The sequence below is a fragment of the Triplophysa rosa genome, linkage group LG13 (assembly GCF_024868665.1).
Source record: "Triplophysa rosa linkage group LG13, Trosa_1v2, whole genome shotgun sequence".
Lineage (NCBI taxonomy): Eukaryota > Metazoa > Chordata > Actinopteri > Cypriniformes > Nemacheilidae > Triplophysa > Triplophysa rosa.
In genome coordinates this window covers 4,582,247-4,601,311 of record NC_079902.1, presented here as the reverse complement: position 1 = coordinate 4,601,311, position 19,065 = coordinate 4,582,247, and the positions used below count along the sequence as shown (strand labels likewise).

The 19,065-nt window shown below is 42.6% G+C and overlaps 1 long non-coding RNA gene across 1 annotated transcript; it reads left to right on the top strand.

Annotated features, from left to right (window-relative positions):
* Window positions 1-17,153: 17,153 nt before the first annotated feature.
* LOC130564151 (uncharacterized) lies at window positions 17,154-18,661 on the top strand. The gene is made up of 4 exons (XR_008964206.1): window positions 17,154-17,177; window positions 17,712-17,775; window positions 18,061-18,114; window positions 18,346-18,661. It is a non-coding gene; the product is annotated as an uncharacterized LOC130564151 (long non-coding RNA).
* Window positions 18,662-19,065: the final 404 nt, after the last annotated feature.

The following is a 19,065-nucleotide window of genomic DNA, read 5'->3' as shown; positions in this document are numbered from 1 at the left end:
TCCCAAGAGGGTATAGAGCGCGGACGAGGCGGATTGCGCCTCCTCGCACCCTTTAGGAACCTAATGGCCAGGATGTGCTGCCCTAGAGACTTCCCAGCAACTGAGTTGTGATGAGCGGCAATGGCGGCTACATACACTTTCAGTGTGGAGGGGGAGAGGTTAGTCTCGAGTCTCTCTTGTAGGAAGGACAGCACGGACCCGATCGCACAACTCCGTGGGTCTTCTCCTCGAGAAGCACACCAGGTCGAGAAGAGGTGCCACTTGTAGGCGTACAGTCGCCTAGTGGCAGGTGCCCTAGCCTGAGAAATGGTAGCTACCACCGCTGGGGGCAGACCACTCAGGATCTCCTCGTCCCATCCAGAGGCCAGACATGGAGGTTCCAGAGGTCTGGCCTGGGATGCCATAACGTGCCCTTCCCCTGGGAAAGCAGGTCCTTCGTCAGGGGAATCTGCCAAGGGGGAGCTGTCGTCAAGAGCATTAGCTCCGAGAACCAAGTCCGGTTGGGCCAGTGTGGCGCAACGAGTAACACTTGCTGCTCCTCTTCCCTGACCTTGCACAGGGTCTGTGCAATGAGGCTCACTGGGGAGAAGGCGTACTTCCGCTTGTCCCGCGGCCAGCTGTGCGCTAGGGCATCCGTGCCGAGGGGTCCCTCGGTCAGAGAGTACCAAAGCGGGCAATGGGTTGTTTCGAGGGAGGCGAACAGGTCTACCTGGGCCTGCCCGAACTGCACCCAGATGAGCTGGACTGCGCGGGGGTGGAGTCGCCACTCTACGCAAGGCGTAGACTGACAAGAGAGCGCATCGGCTGTCTGGTTCAGGTCGCCTGGGATATACGTGGCACGCAGGGAGCGGGTCACCTGCTGACTCCACCGGAGGAGGCGTCGGGCGTGTCGTGTTAACTGCAGTGAGCGAACGTCACTGAGTTGATATACTTGATATACGCTACTGCAGTAGTGCTGTCCAACCGGACCAGCACGTGCTTGCCCTGCACGAGAGGCTGTAGCCTCTTCAGTGCGAGTAGCACGGTCCACAACTCTAGGCAATTGATATGCCAGCGCAGGCGGGGGCCCGTCCAAAGCCCTGACACTGCATGCCCGTTGCACACTGCACCCCAACCCTTCAGGGAGGCGTCCGTTGTCACCACAACATGCCTCGCAACCTGCCCTAGGGGTACCCCTGCCCGAAGGAAGGTCATGGAAGACCAAGGGGTTAGGGTGCGTCGGCAGCGAGGCGTAATCACCATCCGCCTGCTGCCGGTGTGCCACGCTCTCCAGGAAACTCGACTCTGAAGCCAGTGTTGGAGCGGTCTCATGTGCATCAACCTGAGGGGTATCACCGCCGCCGAGGATGCCATGTGTCCCAGGAGCCTCTGAAATAGTTTCAGGGGAACAGCTGACTGCGTGAAATGATCCAGGCAGTTCAACACTGACTGGGCGCGTACTACGGACAGTCGCGCTGTCATGGTGACAGAGTTGAGTTCCATACCAAGATAGAGGATGCTCTGCTCAGGGTAGAGCTTGCTCTTCTCTCGGTTGACCTGTAGTCCCAATCGATCTAGGTGCCGGAGCACCAGGTCCCTGTGTGCACACAACAGATCTCGCGAGTGTGCCAAGATAAGCCAGTAGTCGAGATAGTTGAGTACCCTCACACCCCTCTCCCTGAGGGGAGAGAGGGCGGCCTCCACGATCTTCGTAAAGACTCGTGGAGACAGAGACAGACCGAAGGGGAGGACTCTGTACTGCTATGCCCGACCCTCGAAAGCGAACCGTAGGAACGGGCAATGACGAGGGAGAATCGACACATGAAAGTAAGCGTCCTTTAGGTCGATTGCCATGAACCAATCCTGACATCTGACAGATGCCGGGATGCGCTTCTGCGTGAGCATCCTGAACGGCAGCTTGTGCAGGTGTCTGTTCAGGGTACGCAGATCTAGGATGGGGCGCACCCCCCCCCCGCCTTTTTGGGGGACGATGAAGTAAGGGCTGTAAAACCCCTTGGACAGCTCGGCTAAGGGGACGGACTCGATCGCACCCTTCGCCAGAAGGGTGGCCACCTCGCCCCATAGTACGGGAGCATCCCGGCCTCTGACCGAGGTGGCGAGGATGCCCCAAAACTTGGGCGGGTTTCTGGCGAACTGGATCGCATAGCCGAGACGGATCGTTCTCCTCAGCCACCGTGACGGTGTGGGAAGCTCGAGCCAAGCTCCCAGGGACCGAGACAGGGGGACTAAGGGTACGATATGCTTCATCGACCCCCCGGGGGGTGGTTCGATGGCTGGCAGTGCGGGTCTCTCGCCGGGGGGCCCCCGGGAAGAAGACTGGCTCTGCTGGTTTGCCTGCCTGGCGATGCAGCTCCACGCACCGTCGATTTGAGAGTGCTAAGGGCTGCAAAGTACATTCGATGTTGCGCCTCGCCAAGACGCAACGTCGAGTGGCCGAACACCGTCTGCCGATCGACCGTCCAGCGATGGTATGGCTGGGATCGGGCCCGATGGTGTTAACCTCCCTGGGGTCTTCCCGTCAGGGTCGCTTCTTCCTCGAAGGTTGCTGACGGGGTGGTGGTCTCCCCTTCGACGCCCTTTTCCACCCTCGATGAGGACACCGCACCCACGAGAACAGCGGGACATGCCGCGCTGGAGAAATTTGCTCTTTTAGAATGCAGAAGGTGAGTCACCGTCTGCAGGCTCGAACACCTCTGGAACCGCCGAGACGCCCAGGGGAAGTCGCTGCAGGAAGGGACAGTCCGCTGCACCACGTCGTAGAACCGGCATTGTGAAGTTTTTGCTAAGTAGCAAGAGAAGATCTTCATAACTGAAGGCTCCGAAGAACAAAAGGTGAATGAATGATGCACGCAGTCTCCCTTTTATACCCGGATTTCCGGGGCGGAGTCCGGCATGCAAATTTCATTTGCAAATTTTCATTGGCCTTTTCTAAGTAGTCGGAAACGATTGGTTCTCAGGGACAAACCCCATCTGTCGGTTCGACACAACGTCGAGAGACCGACAGAAAGGGAACTCGAGTAACTCGAGATGTGTTTTTTTATTTACATTCACACAATTTCAACAGTATATTTAATTGATTTCACAATTCACAGCTTTAAAATTTACTCAGTTTTAGAGTGTACATTTTTTTACGTAAAATCACTTCATAAGAGTTGTCGATCGAAGAGGTTTTTGCTGATTTTAAGCATTTTGTTAACCATGATTCTCGGATTGTTTGGATCATAGGTTGTATGCAGATGTTAAACCCATTGTTTTATACTAAAACATGTTTTTTTTACTTCCAGAACATGGTTGTGCTCACTTTTACTTTTAATTTTGTGCTGCAATCCATTTTTGTATTCAAATAATTATAAATTATTAAGTACATTAAAACATGTGTAAAACAATATTCGTACACCAATTCACAACAAATATAATTTATGATTTATAACTAGAGCTGTCAGGGATGGTTTTGTGGGAAATATCAGTCTGATGTCATTTGAATTCAACCCATGTGTTAAATAACCTGCAATTGTATTTTTAAATAGAAATGGCGATAGAGGAGCAAAAGTTATGGATTGCAGCTTTAAATGAACATTTTGGTAAAGCAAATAGTAGCGGCTGCCATACTGTACTTGAAATCGTATTTACAATACAATACATATTCAGAGTACTTCAAAATACTGTTGAACAGCCAGTTCTGATTAAACTAAAATGAAGAGTGACTCGACATTCATCTGAATATCTTCTTTTATGTATTGCGTCAGACAAGTCACGTGAGATCTGCCCAACATGTGAATGAATGATGACACAATCCTTTTAATAGGTTAACTGTTCCTTTAAAATCCCTTGCTCCCCCACCCCCCATTCACAAAGAAGCTTTAATATTTTAATGAAATAATGACTATAATTTTCATACCAGTAGTTGGTATACTTACTATAGGTGAAATGTAAGTGCATTGCTATTAAAGCACTTTATGAATTTCCTTTTTATGATTAAGTGGTAGACATGTTGCCCAGGGTTGCCAGGTACATTCTGACAAGAAACAGCTTTCTGTACTGTATGAATATTTATTTCATGCACTCTGTCCCCTTTCAAGTCAATATTTTTTTTTTGAAATCACAGTACGGCTGGTTTTAAATTGTACTTACTTTTAATTTAAACTCGGGACTCATGAATTGATTTATACTGTGGAGTTGTCCCTCAGTGATGCCAGGCAATGGCTTTTCTCTGAACTCAATTTTCAGTCCTGGTCTTAGCTGAAGTTTTTCATTGATTCTTAATAAAATACCCCATTCTATTTATTTCCTAAAATGTTCCAAATTAACTGATGAGTACTTTTATAGTGTCTGCAAGGCTGCCGGGCACATTGGTTTGGTTAAGAGAATTTGCATTAATTCCGGTCTACAACCTAATGAATGAAAATAGGTTATTTGTGACAGCACATTGGGCCATTTGTTGGCTTTACTGCCACTGGGGCATAAGAATTTAAATAACTTTTGAAACCTCTAGAAAGAATGAAAAGCAAGTTACTTTAATACATTTTAAATATATTGAAAGCATTTACCTATTTGTGCAGTTTTTTTTCCAGGAAGAAAGATGTACTACGTTTTAATTTAAATATGTATAAATTGCATAAATATTAAATTTGAACAACAAGTGCAATGATTTTGCTCTTTTATTTGAATGTTGCTAACATGGTTAGTGTTGATAAATTTAGCTCGAAATAACTCTGATTGGCAGTTTCCCAAGCCTAATCCCAGACTAATTTAAATGTTAGAGGTGTCTTAATCGAAAACAACTTGCACTGACATATCTTAAATATATCAGTGCGATTGTTTTGTCTCAAGATGCACACCAGTAATGTTCTTTGTAAAGTATGTTTTTAAAAACAACTTAAATATCCTAATTTAACCAAGGCCTAGTTCTGGCCTAAAATAACCCCTGTCCGGGAAACCGCCCCTGAGATTTTGAGTTCCCCAGACTAGCAAATACTTTGATCATATGTTATTTGCTGTCCTCTCCTATGCGTAATTGGTCTATGTTTTATCATTATTACTACAATCATGCAAATGGAGCAGCACATGACAGCTCTTACATAAGAGGGAGGCCACAGGTGAAGAAGCGTTCAGTGATGAGAGACCAAATGGAGGAGTTTCACACCTTTGACTCTCATTGTGAACAGAAATAAAAATGTAAACAGAAAAATCCTCTGAGCTCAACTTGGCAGGATTCAGTGCTGTTACGTCCATAGTGTGTTATCTGGAGGTTTGAAGAGGAAGAGGGAGAGGTCAAAACCTAAAAATGCCCCATCATGTAGGAGGGTTGGCAACTTGATACAGTATGTGTAGCCTCACATGACTTCTTGTGTGTTTGTGTGTGTTCTGCACTGCACCTACTGCAAGCTGCATCCCTAGTGAAAATAGAAAAGTTTACTTTAATTATTTATATTGTTATGACACTTTCTCCTATACCTTGTAACTCACGTTTACATGTTCATGCTGAATGCAATACATCAAATGGGTTTATATTGGGTTATTATTAACTCTTTGACTTAATACAGCTGTAGACATTGCTGTAGTACATGCTGTAGATGTTTGTCAAAAAGTTACAATATTTTAAAGCGTTTGTATTGCAATACTGATATATATATATATATATATATATATATATATATATTCAGTTTAGAATAAGCACATGCAAAAATTTCACATAAACATAGTGTTTGATAAACAAACACAATTGCAAGTGCAAATGAATTCATAAAATGTGAAGTAGTACAGTTACTTATATTCACTTCATTGTAATGTGAAAAATCATTTTCAAGATTTTCATCTTAAAAATTGTGAATTTCATATTTTACTGAACATTGCACTGTAAATAATGTCATGTAAACATTGCAGTCGGAATGACTTCAAAAAAATGGAATTCCTGCAGCCTCCTCAGTTTCCAGGGTGCCACATCCACTAAACATCCAAAGGTGAATCTAGAAGCCCAAAGTGACATTTGAGTCCAGCAGCAGTCAATGATACTTCATAAGACCTTCACTGTCCTTTAACCATATTGAATAATCGCACATCAATACAGCTAAAGAAAGGTTAGAGTGTCATACATGCATCTAGATAGCAAGATAATGAATAATTGGGGAGGGGGTTTCTGCGTCTTTGTCTCTCTGCCCTTCTGTCCCTCTCTCTGCTGGCTGCTGGTAGTTCCAGACTGGTCCCAAGGCACTGTCATTTAATATCATAATGTGTGAAGAAGGTGGCCTGGAGGCGTTTTTAAGTCACTGTCTGGGCAGCTATCAATGATGGCAGTTATCAAAATGAAAAGCTTTGAATCCTATTTCAGATTATGGCGACAGAGACCGGAAGTAGGGAAAAACTTTTTCCTGTCGCACTGCTGTCATAGCCATTCATTCAGCTTGTTTTCTCACAGGCATTCATTTAATTGACCAAAAGCAACAGTAGCATATGTTGTCTGATTTGTTCATGGTTTACTGGGAGATGTAAAAATAGGGAAAACAAACATTACGAAAACGATTTTTTTTGAGCGATTTATTTATTATCAAGATCTGATATATGTTAGACAAATCAGCATAAAGGGAGCGCTACATGCCTAACTGCCTCTAGTGAAGTGAACGGAGCTAGAGCATTGACCTGACAAGCGTTTTCCCTACTTTCCCGACGTTTGTACACGTCATGCTGTGAAATAGGTCTATTTTATGCTATTCATACAGCAGAGATTGCAATGTCCCCTTTCCTCTCCAGTCAAACAACTTCACTGTTTTGTTTGCATCAGTTTAACCAGATGCCATCTGTCATGTAGTGCTATGCCAAATTTATGGAATAAAAGTTGGAATAAAACAAAAAATAAGACAGTGAACCAAACCTTATTCTATAAACATAAGTTTAGATGTGTCTGAATCAAATTTAACATAATGGCTAAATGTTAGCATGTTTTTTCCTAAGTGCGCTGAGACTAATTATGCCGCAAAGTTTTGATACTAACGATCCTGCTGTGCTTCAGTCTACTATAGAGCTATACCCTGTAGGTGCATAGCCTTAAGCACCCTGTAATCACATGATCCTTATAATTGTACTTAAAGGGGTAGTTCCGAAAGCCCCTATTGCAGAACATATGATTGTGACAAAAATATTTTTTTGTTCTGTTAAATATAGAAATATATTTAGAAGAATGTTAGCAACTAAGATTTCTGGGGCACCATTTGCTACCATAGAACAAATGTAAATAATAGTCAAAGATTCCCAAGAACTGTTTGTTTTCCTAAATTCCTATAAAATATCTAATTTTGTTTTCAACAGAAAAACAAAATTAGCCGGACTTCTGTTCATTGTTATTTTGTCGTTGTTCAACGGACACGCTTAAATGACGTTGCTGTCGACTGGCTTATGTCATTAAATTGTTCCTTTTGCTGGTGCAAATGCGATCGGGGAAATGGCCTGAGGGAAAAGTGTCATGTTCTGCCTCTACTTGTCATGTCTTTCTTGGTCTTGTGGCGGAACTATGGCAGAGCCTCTTGTTTTGTGTGGAGAGAAACATTACTGTCGGTCACGACATAATATCCGTTCTCTCCGGTCTCGTCTTTGGCCCCGCCCCTCTCGTTTCCTCGTTTAGCTTTCCATCAGTGTTTCATCCCCTACACCTGTCCCTTGTTAATTATCCTTTGTTAGTCTCCCTATATTATGCCCTTGTGTCTCTTGTCCTGTGCTTGTTTGTACTGCTTGTTTCACTGCTTGTATCCTGATGGTTTGTTCCCTAAATGATTTCTTGTCAAGTTCCTGTTTCCTGACCCGTGAGTTTTAGTCCAGTCTGGTTAGTGTCACCCTTGTCATATGTTGTCTTAGTCTAGTGTATTTTAGTTAGTGTTCCTGTCTTGTCTGTGTATTGTACTCCCCTGTTTGTCGTTTTACCCCCTCGTGGGTTTTTGCTTTTTCATTTCTGTTTAAATAAATCCTTTTTGTTAACCCCTTAATTGCTGCCTGCACTTGGGTTCTTCCCTTCCCCTATCATGACAGAAAATGTAACACATGAACGTCAGCCCTCTATACTCGTTCTGGAACTTTTGAAAGTGCCTAATGGTAGTCAATGGTGAGTTTTTATTTTTGGGTGAACTATCCCTTTAAATACTATGCTATGAGTATTACTCAGAGTGGTAGTCTTACAATGATCATTTATTGTAATGGATTTTCTAGTTTTTAGACGGTTCTAGTTTCTTTAAAGACGGTTCATAATTGTTTTAAAATGTGACTTTTAATAAATAATAAAATTATTGATGGGATAAAAAAAACGGGTGGACAATGGGAATCTTATCCCGTAAGAGGCCGTTTACAGTATTATGATAACTATAAAAATAAAGTTTAAAAAATATGGGGTTACTATAACAATAAAGATACTGAGAACGATATCGTTAGGATCACTTTTAGAATTTTTTTTACAGCTGATGAACAATAAACATATTGTGAAACAGTCTCTGGCAGATCTCTAATGTTTAGCTATTGATAATCATGACGCAAGTTTTATGTCTAAAGTAAAGACTGTAGTAGTCAGAAAGCGTCTCCATAAAGTTGGTCAGCAGCAGGAAGCATGAAGTGCTCTAAAACTTCCTGGTATACGGCTGCGTTGACCTTGGACCTCAGAAAAAACAGTGGACCAACACCAGCAGATGACATGGCACCCCAAGCCATCACTGACTGTGGAAACTTTACACTGGACCTCAAGCAACGTAGGTTCTGTGCCTCTCCTCTCTTCCTCCAGACACTGGGACCCTGATTTCCAAAGGAAATGCAACATTTACTTTCATCAGAGAACATAACTTTGGACCACTCAGCAGCAGTCCAGTACTTTTTGTCTTCGGCCCAGGGGAGACGTTTCTGATGTTTCCTGCTGCTGACCAACTTTATGGAGATGCAGATTTCATTTTCCAACAGGACTCGGCACCTATACACAGTGCCAAAGCTACCAGTACCTGGTTTAAGGACCATGGTATCCCTGTTCTTAATTGGCCAGCAAACCTGCCTGACCTTAACCCCATAGAAAATCTATGGGGTATTGTGAAGAGGAAGATGCGATATGCCAGACCCAACAATGCAGAAGAGCTGAAGGCCACTATCAGAGCAACCTGGCCTCTCGTAACACCTGAGCAGTGTCACAGACTGATCGACTCCATGCCAAGCCGCATTGCTGCAGTAATTCAGGCAAAAGGAGCCCCAACTAAGTATTGAGTGCAGTACATGCTCATACTTTTCATGTTCATACTTTTCAGTTGGCCAAGATTTCTAAAAATCCTTTCTTTGTATTGGTCTTAAGTAATATTCTAATTTTCTGAGATACTGAATTTGGGATTTTCATTAGTTGTCAGTTATAATCGTCAAATTAAAAGAAATAAACATTTGAAATATATCAGTCTGTGTGTAATGAATGAATATAATATACAAGTTTCACTTTTTGAATGGAATTAGTGAAATAAATCAACTTTTTGATGATATTCTAATTATATGACCAGCACCTGTATGCTTTACGCCCCGGACACGAACACACCTTTATGCTTCATAGAGAGCATCCAGAATTTGCTGTCATATTTTGGAGACAAGACGTTCTGAACACTGCAGCGGGCTTGACATAAACAAAGTTATCTTTATCGTCCGCTGGTGTGGACACAAATATAGTTACAGTTAACATTATAGTTATCGCTATAATGTGAACGGCCCTTTAATGCTGTCCCAGTTTGACATCCTTTCATTCTGTTCCGCTTTGTTGTATTCTATCCTTTTGCTCTTTTTGTAAAGTAAAGTAACAAGCCCCAAGATGCTGTCAGGAAGGGTGAAGGAAGAACCCAGGCGCAGACAGTGAATGGAAGACTCAATATATTTCAATAAAAAAACCCACGATGGGGCAACTCGACAACAAAGATAATCAAAACATTATACAAAAACTTCCCACAAGGGGGCAAAACAAGACAGGGCAAGAACCAACTTGAACAACAAAACACTTTCAGGAACTTGGCAACAGGACCAAATACACGGGGTAGATACAAGAACGAACCAGCACAGGACAGCAAACACAAGGGCATTAAACAGGAGAACTTACAAGAGATAATTACAATAGGCGGGGTGGGGGGAATGAAGCACAGGCGGGAAGCTAGACAAGGAATTGAGGGGGGGGCGGCGTCAAGACTTGACAGGAGAGCATGTGGCACATCCCAACAAACAATGGCCATGTGCTTCCACACAAAACACATGGGACTGTCACGATCCTGACACAAAACTAGAAAAGCATGACATAGCGAGGCAGGATCGTGACATTACCCCCCCCCCCAAGGCGTCCCTCAAGGGGACACAATACACACAAGGGACACAGACATGGACAGGAATCAACAGAACATAGTAAATAATAACATTGGCAGACAGGAGTAAACAACAAATGGGTTGGGGAGCAATAACAAACATGGGAGAAAAAATAGTTCTCGAGGGGTGGTCCCAGAAGGTTGCGGCTGGGTGGGGAAGAACTCTTAGTCTGGCAGGGGCAGGTACCGGAAAAGGACGAGAGCGGTGAGTCTGGGGTGGCTTGACAGTGGAAGTCCTGGGGGATAGGTCCTCGGGGAATGGTCCTGGGGGAATGGGCAGGGGGGCCCAGTTGTGTCCGGGAATGTCCGGGGGACCAAACAGGTGAGGGGCTGGATTCCATGGCAGATGAGGGGCAGGAGAGGTGGGACTGAGCAGGATTGAGGGCAAGGGCCACGAGGCAATGGGACATGGGACAAACGTGGAACAGCTCGGGCTTATAGAGGGACCAGGGCTCCCAGGGTGAGGGATGGAGTCTAGTGAGAGCATGGAGGCTGTAGAAGGGGACCTGGCTGATGACCTGGGAGACGACGGCACAGGGGAGGCTGCAGCTGACATGGTGGCCAGCACAGGGTAGGCTGCAACTGACACGATGGCCAGCACAGGGAAGGGTGGAGGCTGAGGAACAGAGGCTCCCTTCTGCCTCGATTGACCCTCCGGGGTCGTGACAGGTTGGGGAGATGCAACAGGGAGCATGCCTGGCTCCATGATGGAAGCATCTGATGCCGACTCCCTTCTCTCATGTTTGCCACGGAGGCTGGCCAGTGGGGCAGGATCGGCAGGGTTCGAGGCTGATGGCGCAGAGTCCCCAATTTATCTCAATTTATTTCAATAAAAAAGCGGAGATGGGGCCAGGACACGATAACGGCCAGGACACAACCCTTTGGGATCGCGGCCAATTGGGAGGGAGACCTGACTTGGGCTGAGGCCCTGGGCTTGTCCCAGTTCTCGATTAACCTAACCATATCGCCGAAGCCCAGGGGCCTCAGCATCTTTGTCTCCCTGGGCTCGAGAAGCTCGATGAGGTAGCTGTTAAAAATTAGCTTTAGCTCCGCCTCATTAAAATCCATCCCAATTGCAGACACCAGGAACTCCCAGGTGAAAACCTGCACGTCCGGATCCCTCTGTCAGAGGCCGAACAACAGATGATCTGGCGGGATCGCTCCAGGCAGAGAGCTGTCCATCTTACTGTCTGCTGGGTTCAATATGGCTGGTTCGTTCTGTCAGGAATGGTGAAGGCAGAACCCAGGAGCAGACAGTGGATAGCAGACTCAAAATTTATTAAAAAAAAACAACAACGATGGGGCAACTTGACAACAGAAAGATAATCAAAACATCAAAAACTTCCAATGAGGGGGCAAAACAAGACAGGGCTAGAACCAACTTGAACAACAAAACACTTTCAGGAACTTGATAACAGGAACAAAGACACGGGGTAGATACAAGAACGAACCAGCATAGGACAGCAAACACAAGTGCATTAAATAAGAGAACTAACAAGGGATAATTACAATTGGTGGGTGTGGGGAATAAAGCACAGGCGGGAAGCTAGACGAGGAAATGAGGGGGTGGGGTCAAGACGTGAGAGGAGAACACGTGCCACATCACAACAAACGATGGCCATGTGCTTCCACACAAAACACATTGGACAGTCACGATCCTGACACAAGACTAGAAAAGCATGAGTGAGCGAGGCAGGATCATGAAAGAAGCCCAGATTTGTTTCTTCTATTCTCACATATTGCTTGATATTGTTTGTAATATTGTTGTGACCGACAACAATAGCTAAAAATCTACATGAATGAAATCTAAACAAACAGTAATTGCTGTGTGATTTCAGGATCTTTGACAGTTTTCTCATGCGACTATGAGACAGGTAGGATTTCTACCTGATTTTCCAGGATTAATATGGCATATACTTAGAAATCGCTCCCTGACCAGAAATGGTTACATGCCACTAACTTGAATTTACCACCCAGCAACCATGCGTTCAGGCCTTGGCAGTATCCATCATCCTTGACTTCCTCTCTCCTCTACGGTGTCTGCACCTGAGCTCACAGCTTAGATGATGGATGAACAGAACACAGATATCAGGATTGTCATCTATTGATGGCTTTTAAAATACCCGAGGGGGGAGTCGGGCATCTAGGCGTCACCTCCACCCTAGCAGGAGCCAACCAACCAGTCCTGATTTCAGCAGACATCCATCATCTCTCTTACGCCTCGTGTGCCCTCATCGCAGGGGTAATGAGACGTGGCTTTGGGAATCTAAATGGATCTCTGATCGCCTTACACCTCTTTACGTGAAAACATACCCGAGAACCAGTTCGGTCTTTCAAGGTATCCTTGCCCCCGGGTTATCGGAATAGAAGTTGAACAGATTAATTGTCATGAAAGATGCATCAGTCAAAGTGCATGAGCAACCTTTTAGCCCCAGCCTATTTTAATGGCCAGAGTCAGTGTGGGACGGCTACTCAACTTTCATCAGGAAAACCTCAAGGTAAAAAAAAAAGGCTGTCAAATATTGTACTGTAAAAGTTTTGAAGATCTAATTAATACGATATGTTACATCACATCATCACAATGTTACAAAACCCAGTGTTACATGGAATACAATGCTACAATATTGTTTGGTGCTATACATGTGGGCCTTAATAATAATAATTTAAAAATCTCCAGTGTCCAATTTCATTATGTGTAAAAGACCCAGAAAAATGCTTTTGTGATCCACCAAAAGTTTTTGAAGGTATAATGAACAATAAATAATCTTCAGTAAATTAGTTGAATAATGTAGCAATAAAGTAGAGAATCTGTTCAAAGTCTTGCGTTTAATTGTAAAGGTCTCTGAGGATTTAATCACAATGTGACAGAATGAAACCAGACCCTCTACCAAATGCTTATATCCACTGTGGAGGCCATTCCTAAGGCTTTGGATAAATCCAGCAATTAATTGTACTCATAAAGATTTACTTGTATCATTAATTAGATCATAAACTGTTTAATGTGTAATATATACAGCATCTGTTTCAGTTCAATGTGGTTATTTATTGGGAGTCTTTTAAGGAAGACTCTCAAAACAAAACAAACAAATACAATTAATTGTAAACTAAATGTATAAAACTATATTTTATGGAGTGTCATTCATTAAAGTAATGGGGCACATTAAAAGCAAATGGTTGCCCTGCACACCATGTAGCTGAAAGAACACCAAGGCATTTGGAGAACGTATAGTGCAATCCTGAAAGAGAAAAAGAAGATATTTTGGTAATCAAAGAATGTTTGCACTGCACTGATCTGTACTAGGCACAAAAACATTGAGAAATTTTTCAAAATACCCTATTTTGTGTTCCACAGAAGAAAGAAAGTTATCTGGGTTTTAAATGACATTAGGGTGAATAAAGAAATGACAGAAAAATCATTTTTAGGGTGAACTATCTAATTCACTACACTCTACAAAAAAATGGTGCTATATAGCACTAAAAGTGACTGAGGTGCTATACAGAACCGCTGAAGAACCATACCGGGGCTTAACAGGTTCTTTATATGGAAACGGTGCTATTTAGCACCTCAGTCACCCCAAAGAACTTCTGAAGCACCAAGATATGGTGCTATATAGCACTAAAAGTGGTTCCCCTATGATTAAGAGCAAAGAACAAATTTTAGTGCTATATAGCACAATTTTCTTTAGAGTGTAGATATTTTTTCATTGGTCGTTCGAAAACACTTTGTTATGCCAGAATCGTTCTGAAAACACATCCGTTCCTGTGGCAGCCCTAGATTTGGTAAACTTCAAAGAAAAAGGGGTCAGGGAGCAGACAGTGTTTTTTAGCCAATCAGGACAGGGTGAGAGGTTGAACATGCTCCATGTTCCACACATATGTTGAGATACTAATGAAAGATCAGTTTTTATTTCATAAACAAACAACAATCAATTCTAGCATGAAAATAAATTTATACATAGAAACTAATATTTTGAGTATAATTGCAATGGCTGAAATCTCAACATCTAATGCATGCAACCACTGCGGGTGCGGTACCTGCCCTAAGCCAATGCCAACTAATCACATGAACTCTGCATGTATGCGTATAATTAAAAAGGGTTTAAGTCATTAGGAGATGCACACACACACAATGTGTACCTGAAAGTGAGTGTAATGTATGCAAATGTGGCTCATTTGAATAACGATCATGGGAAACCACCTAACAGCATAAGCACTGCACTATAGGGACTATATCTTTAATATATTCCTTATTTCGTTCTGAATCTACACGTGGAGGGCAATGTAAAAAGCTCAGGCTCCTCGGGACATAAACAGTATTTACACTCAAACACGTTCCCAAAATGGGATCTTTGTGCAGACATATTGCTGCCCATGTATTATGCTATTGGAAGCTGACATTATCTGCTATTTGCTTGACATTTTACAACCTAAGGTACATAGAAATATTCTGCATCAAGTTGTGCCATATGTAAAAAAAAACTGCCTAATAAATTGCCTCGTAAGGAAACTGATCTTAGTCAAATACTATGTAATCCACATGAATTTGATGCTGAAAGGAATACTAAAGGGAATCATTGTGGTTGGGTTTAGTTTATCTGATAATGTACAATATTCTATAATGATATAGGAAACATATATACAAACATGAGTCAGAAAATATGCAGAAATTCCATACAGTAAGGTCACATCGCTATATACAGTTGCTAATAATAACTTTACAGCTGATGGCCGAACACAGTCATTCGGAATAATCCCACTCAAGCGTTTTCATATGATGTCACATCCTGTCTGCATAAACTGATGTTAAAGCGCAGCAGAAGTAAAACCAGCAAAGCTGTTAAGAGTGACAGAGGGGGTGGGGGGTGCATTTACTTCCCCGGATTGTTGGGTTTGAATAAGTGATCTATATCAGATACTGACATAGTGTATTAATCTAGAAGGGTGCGGCTGCCAGAGCAAGGGCATATCTCTTCTCATTGATATGTTTGCTGCAGCTCAGTAATCAATCGCGGAGAGCACTCAGCCTGCAGATTGGCTGCCACTGACTAAATGGCAATGTACCATAATTACAAAATCTGATGGAGAAATTCCATACTCTCAAGAGCCAGCTGTGTGCACTGAGTGTGCTTGGCAAGCGTGATGTTTTTAAACAGTAAAGGGTTTTATCTATGGCTTCTCTTCTTTTTTTGATGTATGTTATAATTCTACTACCCAAAGTGCTCCACGTGTCCCTGTTTATGTTATTGGGCCTAGTGCATCCAAAATGAAAATTTACTCACGCTCATGCAATTCCAGGCGTAGATTACTTCCTTCCTGAACACAGATGCATACATTTGTATTAAAAGGCTGTCATGTTTGGAATCTGTTTGTTTAAAATCTAAACGCTTTATTTCACTGGTGATAAACTGGTATTACGATGAGCTTTGGTCAAGTGGATGATGCTAAATACAGCTGTAAATAGGGTCTAAAATGTTTTGAGTTTGTTCACTTTCAACCACTTCCAGAGGTAGTCGAAAACGCATTCAATCAGATTGCATTCGTGGTGAAATGTGGCCGAATGCGTTCAAACAGCCACACACAAAAACTGCTTATGAACATAATACACAAACAGTATGGGAACTGTGCTAGCCAGAAAGGATTTAAAGGTCCAACGTGTAATTTTTTGGAGGATCTATTGACAGAAATGCAATATAATATGCGTAACTATGTCTTCAGATGTGTACAAAGACCTTACATATTGAAGTGTTATGTTTTTATTACCTTATAAGCTATGTCTATCTACATATACCGCCGGTCCCCTTACATGGAATTCGCCATGTTGTTTCTACAGTAGCCCTCAATGGACAAACTGCTCTACAGAGCGCGTTTTGTAAATCTCCTTGTAATTATCTCCTTCGGCAAAAAAGCGAAAACTTGACGACATCTTAGTTATGTGTCAGCCACCGTAGTGCTTCAAAAGGGGGAGGGGAACGGTGGAGTGAGCCGTTGGTTGCAAATTGTTAGATGCCGCTAAATTTCATACACTGGACCTTTAAGATTCATCGGCCGAAGACTTAAGAGTTTGGTTTGAAGATGAAAAACAAATCAAACACAATTTTTTCTCACTATTACAGATGTCTAACACACACTTACAGTGTTCGTTGTGGTCTCGCGCCAGTGACATTAGGTTTGGGAGAGTTAGGGGTGGGGCTTCAGTAGTGCTTTTTCTAATAATCATTTGTTTTTGTATGATTCACAAGCAGGGCTGGATTATCCAATGGGCCGTATGGGCACAGGCCGAGGGGCCCATGCGTGCTCGGGGTCCAGGCAAGGGGAAGAACATTTCACATAACAGCGTTTCCACTATATTCATTCTCTTGTTTGTGTGCACATGGAGGTGTGCACACAAAACAGTGTTTCTAACTTAGGAAGTCTGTCTCTTGATTTAGTCACTTTTACAAGCCCTCTAGGGGCTTCTGTTGAGAAGAAGAGCATAGCGACAAATCTAGCGACTTCTTGGATAAACCTTAGCTTTCATTCAGCGGGAAAATGTCGCCAGTGCTGCCCCTCGAGCGCGAGGCTTTCTTTCCCGGCGCTGGGATCCCTGATAGCAATAGACTCCGGGGCGGATCCGCCTTCAAGTCGCCTGGTCCGCTGTACTCTCAGATTCAATTCGGCCACACGCACAGAATATGCCCCGCCTCCGCACAACGCACTGTCAACTCGCGGACTCGCAACTGACGCTGGGTGAATTCTCTGACCGAACGCGCCTTTTTTAAACCGTCACAGTCACTTAATCCATCTCCTCACACAGTGGAAACGCTGGAGATGGCAGGTCGGTGAGGACGGAACACGGTAAGAATAGTTTAAATATGCTTTATTTGTACAGTTACGTAGCCAGTAACATTACTGTTGATTGCTTTGCTTGATGTTTTTAATTCTGAAGTGATTTTTGCAAGCCAAGTTTCAGCACATTTTCATTAGCGTTGAGTAAAATTAATTTGGTAAATAACTTTTTGAGTAAAAGCTTTTTGGACGGAATGTCTTTATCTCTCTAGGAGGTGGGGTGATTCAATCGGATTTTAATCCAACCCTGAGCGCATGTTTTCTCCCATTTCCAGTAAAATAGCAGGCGAGATAAACTGATGTTAGGCCTAACGTTAACATTACCTGTTTTTTTTACACTGAACTTCTGGTATAGTTTGAGTCTTTTGTTAATATTTTGACATATATTCTCCACCTCCCCATGTAATGTTGTTTCAGATAATTTTCATATCATATTAAATCTTAAAATACTGTGCGTGTGTGTGTGTGTGTTCTGTTGTGTGTGTGTGTGTGTGTGTGTGTGCGTGCGCGCGTGTGTTCTGTTGTGTGTATGTTATTTTGCAGCTTACAGCTCATTCAAGTGCCACTGGTCTTGCAGTATTTCATCTTTTCCAAACAACCGAGTAAAGTAAGATTTGATACTGTTTTAAACTTGATTTAGACAGCTATTTTGTCAAAATACTAATAATGGTCCACACTACAGCTTTTAACATGTAATAAATGTGCAATTTCAAAAGATTTATACCAATAATTTAAAGTTAAAAGTTTTTAGGTTTATAAACTCACTTACTGTAAAAACCCACTTGTATCAGTAAACTTATCAGTAAACTTTAGTTCTGGTAGACTAATTATTTCATATCATATTAAGATATTAAATCATATTAAGATACTGTGCGTGTGTGTTCTCTTGCAGTTTACAGCTCATTCAAGTGCCACTGGTCTGTTTTTGGAGAATTTCATCTTTAAGGTGCGTATGTAAACTTTGCCTACAGACTTAAAAAGAACACGGAGGTTCACAACTCGCATGCAGTTCTGTTTATTAACGGCTAGAGCTCCAAAAGTTACATAGTGTACCTATAAATGTCAGATTTTACACTCTTGTTTTAAAGACAGTGGTTATGTGTATCCTTAAAAAAAACTGGTATCTCCTATGTGATTTCATGAATTTGTTTAATGAAAATTTGCTTGTGTATCACAGGTGCTGTGAGAAAGAGCCATGTCTCCCGTGCCACCACTGATGATGACATTACAAAACACGTAATACGGTGGTTCAACTTGGCAGCAGATAGGGGAAACTCAAGGAGCCGTCCCACTGTCAGCACCCAACAGTAGCGTTTCGGTGTTTCACAGTTAACTTCTGTGTTTCGTTTAACAGTTAAGTAGTAACAGTTGAGATAAAGTTTACTACTTTAAATAGTTTTGTTTCTATTCATCTTCAAAAAAACCCAGTTTCCACACAAAAAAATAAGCAGTGCAACATTAATAAGAATAAATGTTTCTTGAGCTACATTAAAAAAGTGTTCTTTTTCATTAAATAATAAATGTTCTTTGGACAATTTATAGTTGCATTTCATTTTCTGTAATACCTATTAATTGTATACATAAATAATTGTTACTGGCTAAAATGGCTGAATTTTGATTTACAAGTTTTGAATGATTTCATCATGTTTTATTAATAAAGGCAGGCATATTAAATATTATAGAGCAATCCAGTCTATCCAATGTCGGTCCATTAGATTTGAAATATTTCTTTAGCTAGTTTTGGCCAGAATACTAGTTTTAAATGAGGGATCTGAAAGGTATCCAGACAGAATGACCAGATCGGATCCGTGGCGGATCAGCTGCTTTATAAACGGGTCCTGATCGGATCCGTGGCGGATCAGCTGCTTTATAAACGGGTCCTGATCGGATCCGTGGC